This window comes from Stigmatopora nigra, chromosome 1 (genome assembly GCF_051989575.1).
Source record: "Stigmatopora nigra isolate UIUO_SnigA chromosome 1, RoL_Snig_1.1, whole genome shotgun sequence".
Lineage (NCBI taxonomy): Eukaryota > Metazoa > Chordata > Actinopteri > Syngnathiformes > Syngnathidae > Stigmatopora > Stigmatopora nigra.
This window is the reverse complement of record NC_135508.1, coordinates 25,774,487-25,787,500: the sequence shown is the minus strand read 5'-3', so window position 1 is coordinate 25,787,500 and position 13,014 is coordinate 25,774,487. Positions and strand designations below refer to the sequence as shown.

Below are 13,014 nucleotides of genomic sequence, written 5' to 3'. Positions count from 1 at the left end.
ACGAAAATGATCATGTTCTTTTTCAGACCAGCCATGTGTGTAAGGAGTAGGCGGATAAAATCGCAGTCACCGACATTTCCATTTGTGATTCCTAAAAAATGATTAATAAGATACATATTATAAAAACGGGGGAATGTTGGGTTTATTCTGTATTACCATTATACATATATGTGTAGTAATTCATTTCTTTGTTAAATCATTAAATCATTCTTTCTATTGTTCGGCTCGAGGTCATAAACAGCCGCCTGGTCCACTCTCACCTGGATTTCTTATCCAAGGATTGTTCATGCTCCATCTCACCCAGTATCGGGCTCTGAGGGCTGTTGATCGGGAGGCAGCAAGGACTCTAGATATCTGCCATTTCCATAACACTCGTATAGTGTGACGCACTTCGGGCTTCTTTATGTAATTGTTATATGATTGTTAGGTCAAATGAAGGCGTGATTGTTTTTGTCCAAATGCCTTAAAGCCGTACGCGAAATTCTGTTCGGGAGGATACTTTTGAAGATATATCTTCCCTTAAGGTTCTTATCTGTGATCCAATCTATTTAAATGTAAATAATTGAATAAGATGTCTGCCTGCAGTTATTGATAATTCCAAAGAAGGGTAATTATTGATGAACCTATCATTGCCGAAAAATAATTATTCCAATAATTTTCCTCGGCAATTTTCCGTAGCGTGCGAGAAATGCATGCGCGCAAAAAAAACACGCCTGCACACATTGCACACATTTCTCCCTGCATTCAAGGTCAAATCCTGTGTGCACTGTGTACAGTGCATGCATGTGTGCACACGCCAGAATTGCATGTTTATGCGTAATCAACGTGATCATAATGTGGCTAATTATTGGTTAGGACACTTAGGGCTAGTTTATTGGCTCATTCATTCTCCACGTTGATCGCACATTTTGAGCTGCGCACCCCAAATTACGAACGTTATTCCGTATTCAACATTGACTCAACATGTCCAAGAAAAACGAAGCGCTGGTGAGACTCCATTTTGGGATCGCGAGTTCGTCTTTTGTATCATATCATCCAATGCTCCTTTGGAAGGTTCCCCAAAATTTTCTATTTTTCCATATAATTCTACAATAGCAAACCCAAGGAGACGCAATTTTCTTCTTGACTTCTTATGGGAACTTTGGGGTTGTAGTTTTGGGGGTCATCAAAATTACATTTTTGGTGTTTAAATCTATTTTTCGCCATTAAAAAAATTATAACACATTTCTCACGCTAAGTGCCAATATAATTTTTGCCCACTTATTGAAATATATTTTGATTAATTCCTTACAGTGGCGTACCAAAGAATTTTGTGCCACGGAGCAAGTTGTAGACGGTGTGTGCGCTCGATGTCAGAACTCAATTATAAAAGAAGCATGTGTGATACATTTCCTTGAAATCATTTTCAATTATTGTTTTCTATGGCAACAATTTAAATACCGTATTTTCACACCTAAAGGTCACACTTAAAAGTCTAAAAAAAAAATTAAAATGGTTGATGTGCCCAATCGGTCGGTGCGCCTTCTCTGTGCACTAAATTACATTTTTGTATGGCCCTGTCCGCTTGAGGGCTGATTTCTTGCCGGCACACTGACACAATGAATTGTGGATGACTGGGCTCAAGTGTTGGACAGCACTGTTCGAGCTTTCGCCAAAGCTGGAATCAAGTTCCCGCATCACACAACTCTGACTGACAGTGAAGGCAAGCACGTTGAACGCCGAACTCTTTATATCAGAGTGTATCTTTTACCTCACTAAAGCATTATCAAACTTAGTTTTGCTCGTGCTGACTTAAAAAAACAGGGGCTAGAATAACATATGCTAGAGGTTAGCATAACATACGCTAGAGGTTAGCATAACATGGGTTTGCTATCGGCTAGCCTAGTGTCACGCTAGCACCCTTTCTGAAGAAGTACCCAATGTATTGACAAAAAAACATAAAATATACATAAAATGAGACTGCGCCCATCAAACGGGGCGTTTTATAGGTGTGGAAAATGGTATATTTATTTTCTGTGGCCTAAATTAAAATATATTTATTTAGCAAGACAAATATAGGGTTAGGGTTTTCTTCCAGGCCCTGATCATGGGGGTGCTGGAGCCTATCTCAGCCAACTGTGGGCACCCCGAATTAGTGGCAATACAAGCAGGGGGAGACTATGCAAACTCCACAAAATTTAAGGCCAACACGCTAACTACTTTGTAAAATAAACACAAAAGACTAATACAGCAGTACCTCTATTTACGAAATTAATTGGTTCCAGAAATGTTTGTGCATTTTGTCTGTATGCAAAAAGAGGAAAAATATAAGAAAATTATTTATCAAGCCGTTGAAATGAATGAGAAATGTAAAGATATTTTCCCATGTTGTGAAATTGTGAATGGCAGCCGAGTCAACAAAGTATAACATTGCCAAAGAAATCGCCAGCTTTATCGGGTTCATTCATGTATTTTTGGAACTCAAAAAACACAATACAGCTACTGTCTGCTATAGGCGATGCCACAACACCAAACCAAACAAAATTGATAGCATTACTGATAGGTTCATTAATAATTACCCTTGTTTGTAATTATCAATAACTGCAGGCAGACATCTTATTCAATTATTGACATTTAATTAAATAGATTGGATCGAATAGGAAAGTAAAAATGTTTGCTAAAGCTTTTGTATTTGATTATAATAGTCAGTATTGTGTATATTTATATCTGTGGGAGCTTCATTATTTTAATTTTGACTTGCTTACTCTCAGCCCAAATATCAGGTTTCTCTTTATTTGTACATTGATTTAGCTGGCAGTTTCCATTGTTCAATGAACAAACATTGCATCCATCACATCTGTGTGTGGCCATCATTTAACTGTGGATGGTTGTGGTATGATCCATTATTGATCTTCCTAAGTATTGTACTATGCTCCTGGGACACAATGGTGGTAGTAGATTGGAGTCAAGAAAAGGGGGTTGGGTACTTGATGAAACCTTAAAACCAGGAATATTCAAATTATTTCACAAAAGGCCTCAGTGGGCATAGGTTTTTATTCCAACGGATCTGGAAAAGACCGTTTAACCAATGACGTTTGTTCTGAATCCAGCAGCCACTGGTGGCAATCAACTCATGACACTTTTAAGACTCCGGTTTCGTCAAAATGTATCCTTTTCAATGGTTGGGATGAAAACCTGCACCCACTACAGCCATTGAGGACTAGTTTGACCACCTATGCTTAACCCTTTCTACAGGGCGCTCAAATTACCTCCATTCATGGCACCAGACTTCCAATCTATGTGGACAGGGAGCGGGTGGAAATAGCAAACTCTGTTTAGCATGTCCGCTTCGTAGTTTCATGTTAAATCCCCGATGGTGTCCGACCTTCCTGTGTGGAGTTTGCATGTTCTGGATTATGTTCGGGTACCCCGGTTTCCTCCCACATCAAAAAAAATGTGCATGCTGTGGTGGTTGAACAGACTAGATTGTCCCTAGGTATGAGTGTGAGCATGAATGGTTTGTTGTCTCCCCATACGCGGCAATTGGTGGTAAGGATTTCCTGTCTACTGCTTGATGTTGGCTGGGATAGGCTCCAGCACCACCTGTGCCTCCTTGTGAGAATAAGCGGTACAGAAAATGAATGAAAAACAAAAATGGATTTTTTAAATAGCCTTTTTAAGGAAACTCATTCAAGTCATCAAATGATTGATACAAATCCTTACAGACAAAATGGCTTGGATGTCTTGCTGTCGATGGCAGGGAATGAGTTAAAACTGAACAAGTGATTATTGGGGCACTGGTTTCTCTTTTTAATCATTTTAATATTACCGGGTCAATTCCTGTAGAGGTGCAGGCGCGGAACCCATTCCCGCTGGTGGTGGTATGATTGTGAGTGTATATGGTTGTTTTTCTTTGTGTGCCCTAAGGCGGACTGGTGACCACTCCAGGGTATACTACTTTCGCCCAAAGTCAGCTGGGTCAGGCTCCAGCAACCCTTGCGAGGATGCGTAATATGGAAAATGATTGAATTAATGAATAATTACCTGCTCTATTTTTCATTCATCTTCACAAGGGGTGCTGTAGCCTACCCCAGCCAACCAGGCAGGGAACACCCCGAATGGATTACCAGCCAACCACAAGGCACAAACAAATGGACAATCACACATGCTCACAATCGTACAGCTACGGAGTGGGAATCGAACCCTTAGTGCCTGCACCGAAGTCAGACAGAAGTACCAATGCTCAATCAGGCCGTGCTTTATTTTATTTGTTTAATATATATTTAGGCCCACTGTCACGAGTGGTTAGCGCGTCGGTCTACAGTCCTGAGATCGAGGGTTCTATTCAGGGTTCGGCCTTTCCTTTGTGGAGTTTGCACATACTCCCTGGCCTTGCATTTCTCTGGCTACTCTGGTTTCCTCCCACATCCTCAGAACATGCATGGTAGACTTGGTGAACACCCTGAATTCCCCCTAGATACGAGTGTGAGGGTGATTGGTTGTCTGTCTCCTTGTGTCCTGCGATTGGCTGGCCACCAATTCAGTGTCCCCCCGCCTGGTGCCTGAAGTCAGCTGGGATAGGCTCCAGCACCCCTTGCGATCCTTGTGAGGATAAGTGTTTCGGAAAGTGAAAGAATGAATATCTTAAGTCAATTGTCTTATTAAGAATTTGTACCCCACCTCCCCACACAGGAAAAAACACCACAAAAGTACAAGTGGGGGGGGGGGGGGTGTCTGTGCGTAGATGAGGTATGTTAAATCAAAGGTTTGTAGAGTAATTGAAAACGTACATTGTACATCTTGGCGATGCTTATTCCAAAGAACTGTGTGAGTGAACAATCTTACTTTACTGGAAGTGACACGCCTACTTTACCGTTGGCCACCTTCAGTAAATAATTCATTGGGAGAAGTCATTCACCGCTGGTAGTCAGACTCTGGATGACTATTTTGGCTTTGCTGCAGCCGACCTAACTCCCCCGCCGCCCCGCCCCCCTCGCCCCCTCCCTGCCTGGCAATCAGGTTGCACACTGCAGCAGAGTTTATAGCTACAGTGGGCGCCTAGGAAATCTCCCTCCTCATGCTGCGGCTGATGCTGCTTGACATTCGATTTGTCCGTTTTCTGTTCCCCCGACGTTGCACGCGCTGTCCCGAACTCACCCAATCCCCACTTTGCGTCTCTGAGCCGTACAACCCCTAACCGCTCGTTCTCCATTGCTTTTTTTTCTCTATGCGCATGGAATTGCACAGCTCAGCATTCTTTTTTTTACACGCGCTCAAATGGAAAAATGGGAAGAAAGAGATGAGCTGGGCGGGAGATGCCCTCTTCCCACTAATGAACAGAGTTTATGTTATTGAAGAGCAGCTTGGCCAATCAGGAGGCAGTGCAGGCAAATACAGCAGAGGGAAAAGCAGCAGAGCGAGTGGGCAAGAGGAAGAAAAAACTGCAGCGTGTGTAGTTTGTATTCCTCCCCTTTGAGCAGATCTCTATCAATTTGGATGCTCTCGACTCGGGGTGCACTCTCTCTCTCTGTGTAGTTGACAGCAAGGCAGAGCAAAGGTGTGTCTTTGAGGCTATGTTAAGACTCGTTCTGAGATAAAGATAAAGTAAGCCGACATTGATTGTTTTTTTTTAATTTTATTATAATTTTCTTTATCTATCTCAAAGTGTACTGGTGTGTGTGTGTGTGTGTGTGTGAAGAAGAGCGCTGTTCAGTGGAAAGGCAGCTCAAAAAGGTAAGCGCCAAGATATTTTTCTTAATGGCAAATTGTTTCGCACTTTTTAAACTTCGTGATTTAATGTAATAGTATAGAATGTCAGAATCACGACTTTGTGCAAAAGCAGAGGGAGGGGGAGGTGAGGATGGGACTCCCTCCTGGGCAAGTTTTTTTGTGCACACGGTTCTCTAGTGCTGCAGTATCCTCTTAAATCCTGAGCGTACCAGCAAATACGAGTAAAGGGAAACTAAAACAGCTATTGACTTAAAAATTACTTTTGTTTAAATATGCTTGAATTTCGGTAAAGTTTGACTTGATATTGTTAAAAGATAACGTTGCTAAATGTACATGCATGTTCTTCTGGGCTCTCACGCGTAACAAATTCCATGCTTGGTTGGGCCACAAAACATTTGAATTGTCAACACAAGAATGCTCTTGAGGTTTCTCGACATAGATAGTTACTTTACCTTTTCTTTGAGAACAATTTTGGCGTAGTTATTGCTTCTCTGTGTATTTCTATGCAAATCTGACCTTCATGGCTAGTCGTGATCATGTCATGTTGAAGATTTAACACTGTCCAGCAGTGGGCACTGTGATTTTGTTCATACATGTCCTCCTGCACAATTGCATGGAAAACGTATTTTACAGCTTTAGGTTAACAAATACAGTGTTTTGTTGTTGAGATTCGCTAATACAGTTTTGATCTAGATCCAATCTATGAATGTGGTTTATTCAGCAATGACTTATCTCCAGGGTTAAGACTGCATAAAACCAGGCTGAGGAGGGCATGCTAAATTTCAGCACCATGGACAAGACCATTGTGTAACAAACACTTGCGTTGTTATCCCGAATAACTCTTGATTAGCATTAAATTCAGAAGAACCATGTCAGGGCAGCGCATCACATTTTCAATTTTTAAATAGCCTGAAACTTCACTTGCCTTAGCACATCCATCTTTTACGTGGACAAAACATTAAATTATTCATGCACCTCTCCTTTTCGGGATCTCAAACATCCCTGCTTTGTCACTGTTTAAGAAGCGTTTCACACATTCTTCAATCATATAATATTGTACTGAAACAAAATCTGTTTAACTATGCCTGCAAAAGACAATACCTCTGGGCTAATTTTGTGTTGTGTTGTCATGAGATGTTTTTCCGCAAACTTGACAAAATATTTCAAATACATAATGACTGCAGCTTTCATTGATTTGGCATATCCATGGATATAAATCTCCACTTAATGTGATGGTTGAGAAGAAGTGGAGCAGGATACAGCTAGCGCACATCACAATGATCATAAAACTCTGCAGGCTAATGAGAAACGGCAATGAGGACAATCACTGATCCAATGCATTTTAATGTTTCCTTTATAAAGATAGTAACCGGGTGGCATCGGTGAGATGGTTTTATGCATTCATGTCGTGCGAGTTACCTAAATCCAAAGCTATCAAAACATTTTATTTCACAAACTTCTACGCAAAATTGATTACAGTATACTCAACAACAGACATGTTGAAATGCTCTTTAAATGTCTTATATCTTTCAAAACAAGAATAAGTAGAGTGTGTTTGGTCACATTTTGTTCTGACTGCATGAGTAGATTCTCCAAAATTATTGGTGGGGTCAGTGTGAAGTCAGCAAGAAATGCAAAACCTTTCACATCAGGGCAAAAGAGTGACAAAAACTGACCCTTTAGGGACCACATATTTTTCTGAGAACATTAATTGCATCATTGATGACTAAAAAATTATGTGACATGAAAACATTATTCATTTATAACAAAATATGAAGGAGGCCACTGGTGTACATCTGGTTCAATGAATTGAATTGAATGCTTTTATTTATAATTTATCATTATGGTGATATGAATGATGACCATGAAAGAGGACACCAGTGTACTCGTGATCGTTAAAGGGTTAATGTCATTACAATACATGTGAAGGGCTTTGAGCACAATTTCCCATTTCAGGTTGTCCATAAAAGGAATACACACCAGATCTGCTGGTGATCTGTTTTGCATTGATCACTCAGTAACTTAAGACTTACAACACCCAAATTCAGGAAATGGATGGACAAACAGAAAGTCGTTGTCGCTGCTTCAAATATTTTTTTGTGTGTGTGTATTGAAGAGTGGAACAAGGAAAACAATATTTATATACTGTAGCCTACGCACAAATGCGATGGTAGGCAGTGATGGTTCAATATGGAATACAAAAGATACTAGTTCTTTTGAGTCTTAAGAAAATGTTACAAAATGGGGATGTAAGCAACATGGGAGGTGAAAGCAGAAAGGCGAAATAGAAGAAAGCTAATGTTTGCGAGGCAGAGCTGAGAGTGGGTGTGCATCACGGCGCTTGGAGCACTGCAGTACATTGCAGTGCCCAGCCCCCGCTGCGTGCTCTGCTCGCCATCCGGTTCCATGCACTGAAGAGAACCCTGCAGTAGCAGCACAGCGTAGCGAGCTCCCTGCTGCAGGAATGTCAGGAAAAGCTGTGCTCAAGTATTTTCTTAAAGAGGAAAACACAATGTTCTTTTCTGCTCCCATTTTTTTTCTTGGACGAAAATCCAGTATGCGTGTATTGTCATGTAGTAAGAGGCAGTAGCCCATATAACCCCGAATCCACCCCGCAGATTATGTAATGTAACACTTTCACCTAATACTATAGTGAAAGGATCCAACATTTCCTTGCCATAATTTTATTCATTAGCATCATCTGTCTGTTTTTGTTGAATAGATCATATTGAAAAAAAACACTAGTAACAATCACCTTTATGTGATGAGTATTAAAGATGTCTTGTGGGAAGATCAGCAATCTGGGATTACCGCCTTCGAATGGCTAAAATATTACTAAGACTTGCATTAAAGCTGCATTATGCTTGAAGATAAGGCAAAAATAGATGCAGATATTTAGTCAGTCCCACCAGAAGGAACATATATAGTGTATAAATTCCAGCAGAATTATTTTGAATTTAACGAGTTAAATGAAATGAGAATAAGGTGGAGCACGGACAGCCTAAATAGCCGTTTTAGGCATTTTCAAGAATTAAAAACAATCCAAGATTTAATGTAATTCTATTATGTAAAAATGTGTTAATGTACCTTTAAAATCAGCCATTGCAGCAAATTAAAATGGATGAGATGTTTAAATTAATACTCTTTATAATATATATACAGAAAAGGAGTAACCAGTAGTGAAGGAGAGCTGCAGCAAGGATTCAGAGTGCTGCATAGAGCTGCATAATTAATGTTTGGGGGTAGAGCTACAGGCAGTGATAGCTTGCCATGAAGAGCAAGCTGCTCCAATTACGCTCCAGTAGAACGATGTTGTTGTCTCCTGCTGAAGCTGTGACAATGCACAGAAAAATAGTGATGCCAAACTAGGGCACACTGTTTAGTGTTTATGTCCCATCTGTTCCTTTGCCCTTTCCAGCCAGTCACTTAGTGAGCTAACCATTGTGGCTGAATTCTACAATTAACTGTATTAATTATCCTATTTGTACCAACACACCTTCCTGTACACATCTGGTCCAACTCACCCAGCGGGAATTGATTCTTGTCATGTCTCAAGGCCTCTTTATATGGACAAAAATGGTTTAATGTCAATGCCTTAAGTCAATTATATATATACAGTTGTGGTCAAAAGTTTACTTACACTTGAAGAACATAATGTCATGTCTATCTTGAGTTTCCAGTTATTTCTACAACTCGATTTTTCTCTGATGGAGTGACTGAAGCAGATACTTCTTTGTTACAAAAAAAAAACTTCATGAAGTTTGGTTCTTTTATGACTTTATAATGGGTGGAGAGAAAAAAGTGATCAAATCTGCTGGGTCAGAAATATACAAACAGCAGCACTAATATTTGGTAGCATATCTCTGCAATTTTCACTTCAATTAGGCGCTTTTGGTAGCCATGCACAAGCTTCTGGTCAAATCTTTGAACACTCCTCTTGACAGAATTGGTGCAGTTCAATTAAATTTGATGGCTTTTTGACATGGACTTGTCTCTTCGGTAAAAAATATGTACGTTGTGGGAATTTCCGGAGTTTAGGGAGATTGTCCGGAGTCCCTGAGTATGCGTTGCATTTCCGGAGAAACTCCTTAAATTCCGGAGGGTTTGACAGGCCTGTGTCACTGACTCACTAAATAGTTCTGCTCTGTGCTGTTTGTTATTTTTTTGGTGCTGTACTCCCTGAGTGAACTCTAATAGTGAGTGTGCAACTGCCAACCACCGAGTAAATGTGTAACGACAATTTATTCTGATCTGGCAAAAAGTATGTTTTTTTAAGTCACAAGCTCCCAGGTAGACCCTAGGGGCACTTGCCCCACTATTTGAGAAGCACTGTTTTAAAATGACGTTAAGCCTACACCAGAGGCTAAGTAGCGAATGGTCTTGCCTAAAATGCATTATTCAAAAATTTGATAAAGTTGCAGTTATTGTAATCGAATATTGTATTTTATTGGTGTTTGCTCTATATACTTTCGTTTCATGTAAACAAAGTGTCCTAATAAGCGTCCTGGATTGGATTGGATTGAAATTTTATTTCATTCTGTATTCGGGAAATTTCTTTGGCTGCTGTAGCAAGATAGTAGCAAGCACAGACCAAGCTACGCGACTGGGTGGGCTCGAGTCGCAGAGATTGCAAAACAACAAAGGAAAAAGCACAATGTAAAAGGCAAAGTATTTGGGAAGCATTAAGAAATATTAAAATTGTTAGAAGTAACCTGTTATTGTTTTTCCCACTACCTTTCTCCTACTCCTGTTTGTCCCTCCTGCCTTGCCGTTGTGCTCGCCCAGCTGTGCGTGATTCAAAATTAATTCCTGTTGTGTCTATTTAAACCCCACTGATTATAATGTCATTGTCGGATCGTCTGCCTTGTTTCCCTTGCCATGTGTCTGGGTTACCTCATTCCTCGATTCCCCCATATTTTCCGGTTTGGTTTTGCATTTCCCTCAGTCTTTGTTATTTTGTAAGATCCTGCCTAAATTATTAAAGTTTTGTTATGAGCACTATTTCCCTCGTCCTCGCCTGCTCCCCCGCTCAGTAGTGTGGAGCTGAACAATCAACAGCAACAGAGTACAACACTTCAGATATTCCGTTTCAGGCCTGGAACGCCCGGCAGCTCTTCCATCTTATCAGGGAGAGATCTCATTTCCCCAGTAATAATAGATGGAATGATTGGTCTGAAGCGTCACTTCTCTCCTGGCACTTTTGTCCAACTCCGGATTGCCAGCAGCATCAAGATGTTTCTCTTTCTGCTGCGTATTGTTCACAGCTGATCCCAAGTGTATGACAGCGGAGGCATGGCTGAATCGTGACCAGACGATTCACCGAAAGATGTTTCACCGAATAATCGTTTAAACACTTAAATTTTTCGCTAAAATGTCCGTTCAGCGGACAGTCCATTTGGCGAACTGTCCGTTCGGCGAACTGTTCATTCGGCGAACTGTCCGTTCGGCGAAATGTCCGTTCGGCGAACTATCCGTTGGCGAAACGACCGTCATTAAAACCTCTTTCGGCGAATCATCCGAGTACATGGCTAAATGGTTCTAAAAAAGAACTAGCAGAAAGAAACTAAGCTAATTAAACAAAGAAAGTTGCAAAAACATTAAAGTAAAAAGAATAAAGTACAAAGCAAAGAAAAAAGGGATATATTAAGAAATATTAAAATATAATTAAAAAAGGATAGAAAGGTGGTAAAGCACAAAAAAACGAATAAGAGCAGACAGAGCTACTGCCACCGGCTGCCGCCTGACGGCGTCATCTTGAAAAAAAAGATGTAAATTTGATTTAGGACACCATACACCGAAGTATCACAACTTCAGTGTTTATCATCTCAAGGGTGCATCTTAGTGGTTGTCAAAACTATCCAAAATTAATTTATCCCTGTGTGTCACGTAATTATATTTCTAGATTCTGTGTGTGGCATATCAGTCGCGGAGAAATGGGCTTAGTTACTTGCAAACCTAACAGTAACCCTCACTCTTGGCCTCAGATTTGACAAATATATAAAAGTGCTTTTGCTGCTCACATTTAAAATAGAGGTCACACTGTTTTTTAGATATGAGTGGTAAACTATAATTTTGATGTGACAGCTGTAGTTTCCCTACATTTCAAATGTTTACATTGTGAATATTACCTTCGATTGCATACTACAAACCCCTTCTGCCCTAATCTGGAAGATATTGCTTTTATATTGCTCCAAAAAAATCACTAACATACCACCGTATATATTTTACTGCCATATATTTTAGACATATCATGAAAAAAGAAATGCTCCGTATTTCAATGCATATGACGAAATGCAATTCTATACTGTGGTAGAACTGGTGGAAAACCAGAAAAGCTTGACAGAGTAGAGTCCGAGTGAGGGGGATCTTAAGCGATCCATTCATTCATCATCTTCCATTCTGTGCATCCAAGAAAGGGTTGCGGGGGTTGCTTGAGCCTAACCCATCTGACTTCAGGCGAAAGGCAGACTGCACCCTTGACTGGTCACCAGTCAGCCGCAGGAAACAAAGTGATATTTTTTGTTGTGACCCTTGGCCATCATTGAATTTTGGTCTCTGACAATGATTACAATAGAAGAATGAATGCTTGTGCCTTACTATTTCAATATTTTGAGGCCAGTGTAATGTGGTGAAAGACGTCATAAAAAAGGAAACGCTCAATATTTAGATGCACTTGACTAAATGCAACTCAATGTTTTGTGGTAGAACTGGTGAAAAAACAGAAAAACTGAAAGTCAAAGAAGTTCAATGTGATGTGTCCATCAATTGATGGTATTAATTATCCTCAGTCAACTCTGGGGAGTAAGGCGAGGAAGCCCTGAATTGGTTGCTAGCCAATTGGAGGGATCGACAAAATGAACAACCGTTCACGCTCACATTCATATCAAGTGGCAATTTACAGTGTTCAAACAGCCTACCTTGCATGTTTTGGGAATGTGGGATGATACTGTAATACCCGAAGAAAACCCACATAGACACGAGTATAAGGCGTGAATAATGCATGCAACACTTCCCATGGACCCCAATGTTACTGTGAAATAATTATTCAAGGCACACTTTTTAAAGATAAATAAACTGAAAGGAAATTAAAAGTGAAGTAAGAAAAATTAAGGCCATTTCCTGAATATGGGATGAAATAAAGTTCTAATCTAATCTATTGTAATAAAATTGAGGTGGAAGAGCAAGAATGGGGAGCCATAGATATTATCAGCGGCGGTCCGTGCATTTTCTAGCGACGCCTTCAATCCAACCCTCAAAAACTATTTTTGGCTATAAAACCTCTACTGCATCTACAGCTGCGACATA

At 40.3% G+C, this 13,014-nt stretch overlaps 1 protein-coding gene across 9 annotated transcripts in view; it reads left to right on the top strand.

Moving 5' to 3' along the window:
- LOC144208131 (synaptotagmin-2-like) overlaps nucleotides 1-13,014 on the top strand; it is a 61,041-nt gene that overhangs the window by 2,447 nt on the left and 45,580 nt on the right. The window contains exons 1-2 of one of the 9 annotated variants that reach the window (XM_077734085.1): nucleotides 5,055-5,536; nucleotides 5,678-5,712. The exons of 2 other annotated variants lie outside the window; for them this stretch is intronic. The gene's annotated coding sequence lies outside the window, so the exon portion shown is untranslated. Of the gene's footprint in view, nucleotides 1-5,053; nucleotides 5,713-13,014 lie in introns of those variants that run through there. 6 more of the 9 variants (XM_077733856.1, XM_077734008.1, XM_077733932.1 and 3 more) reach the window with 6 other exon arrangements.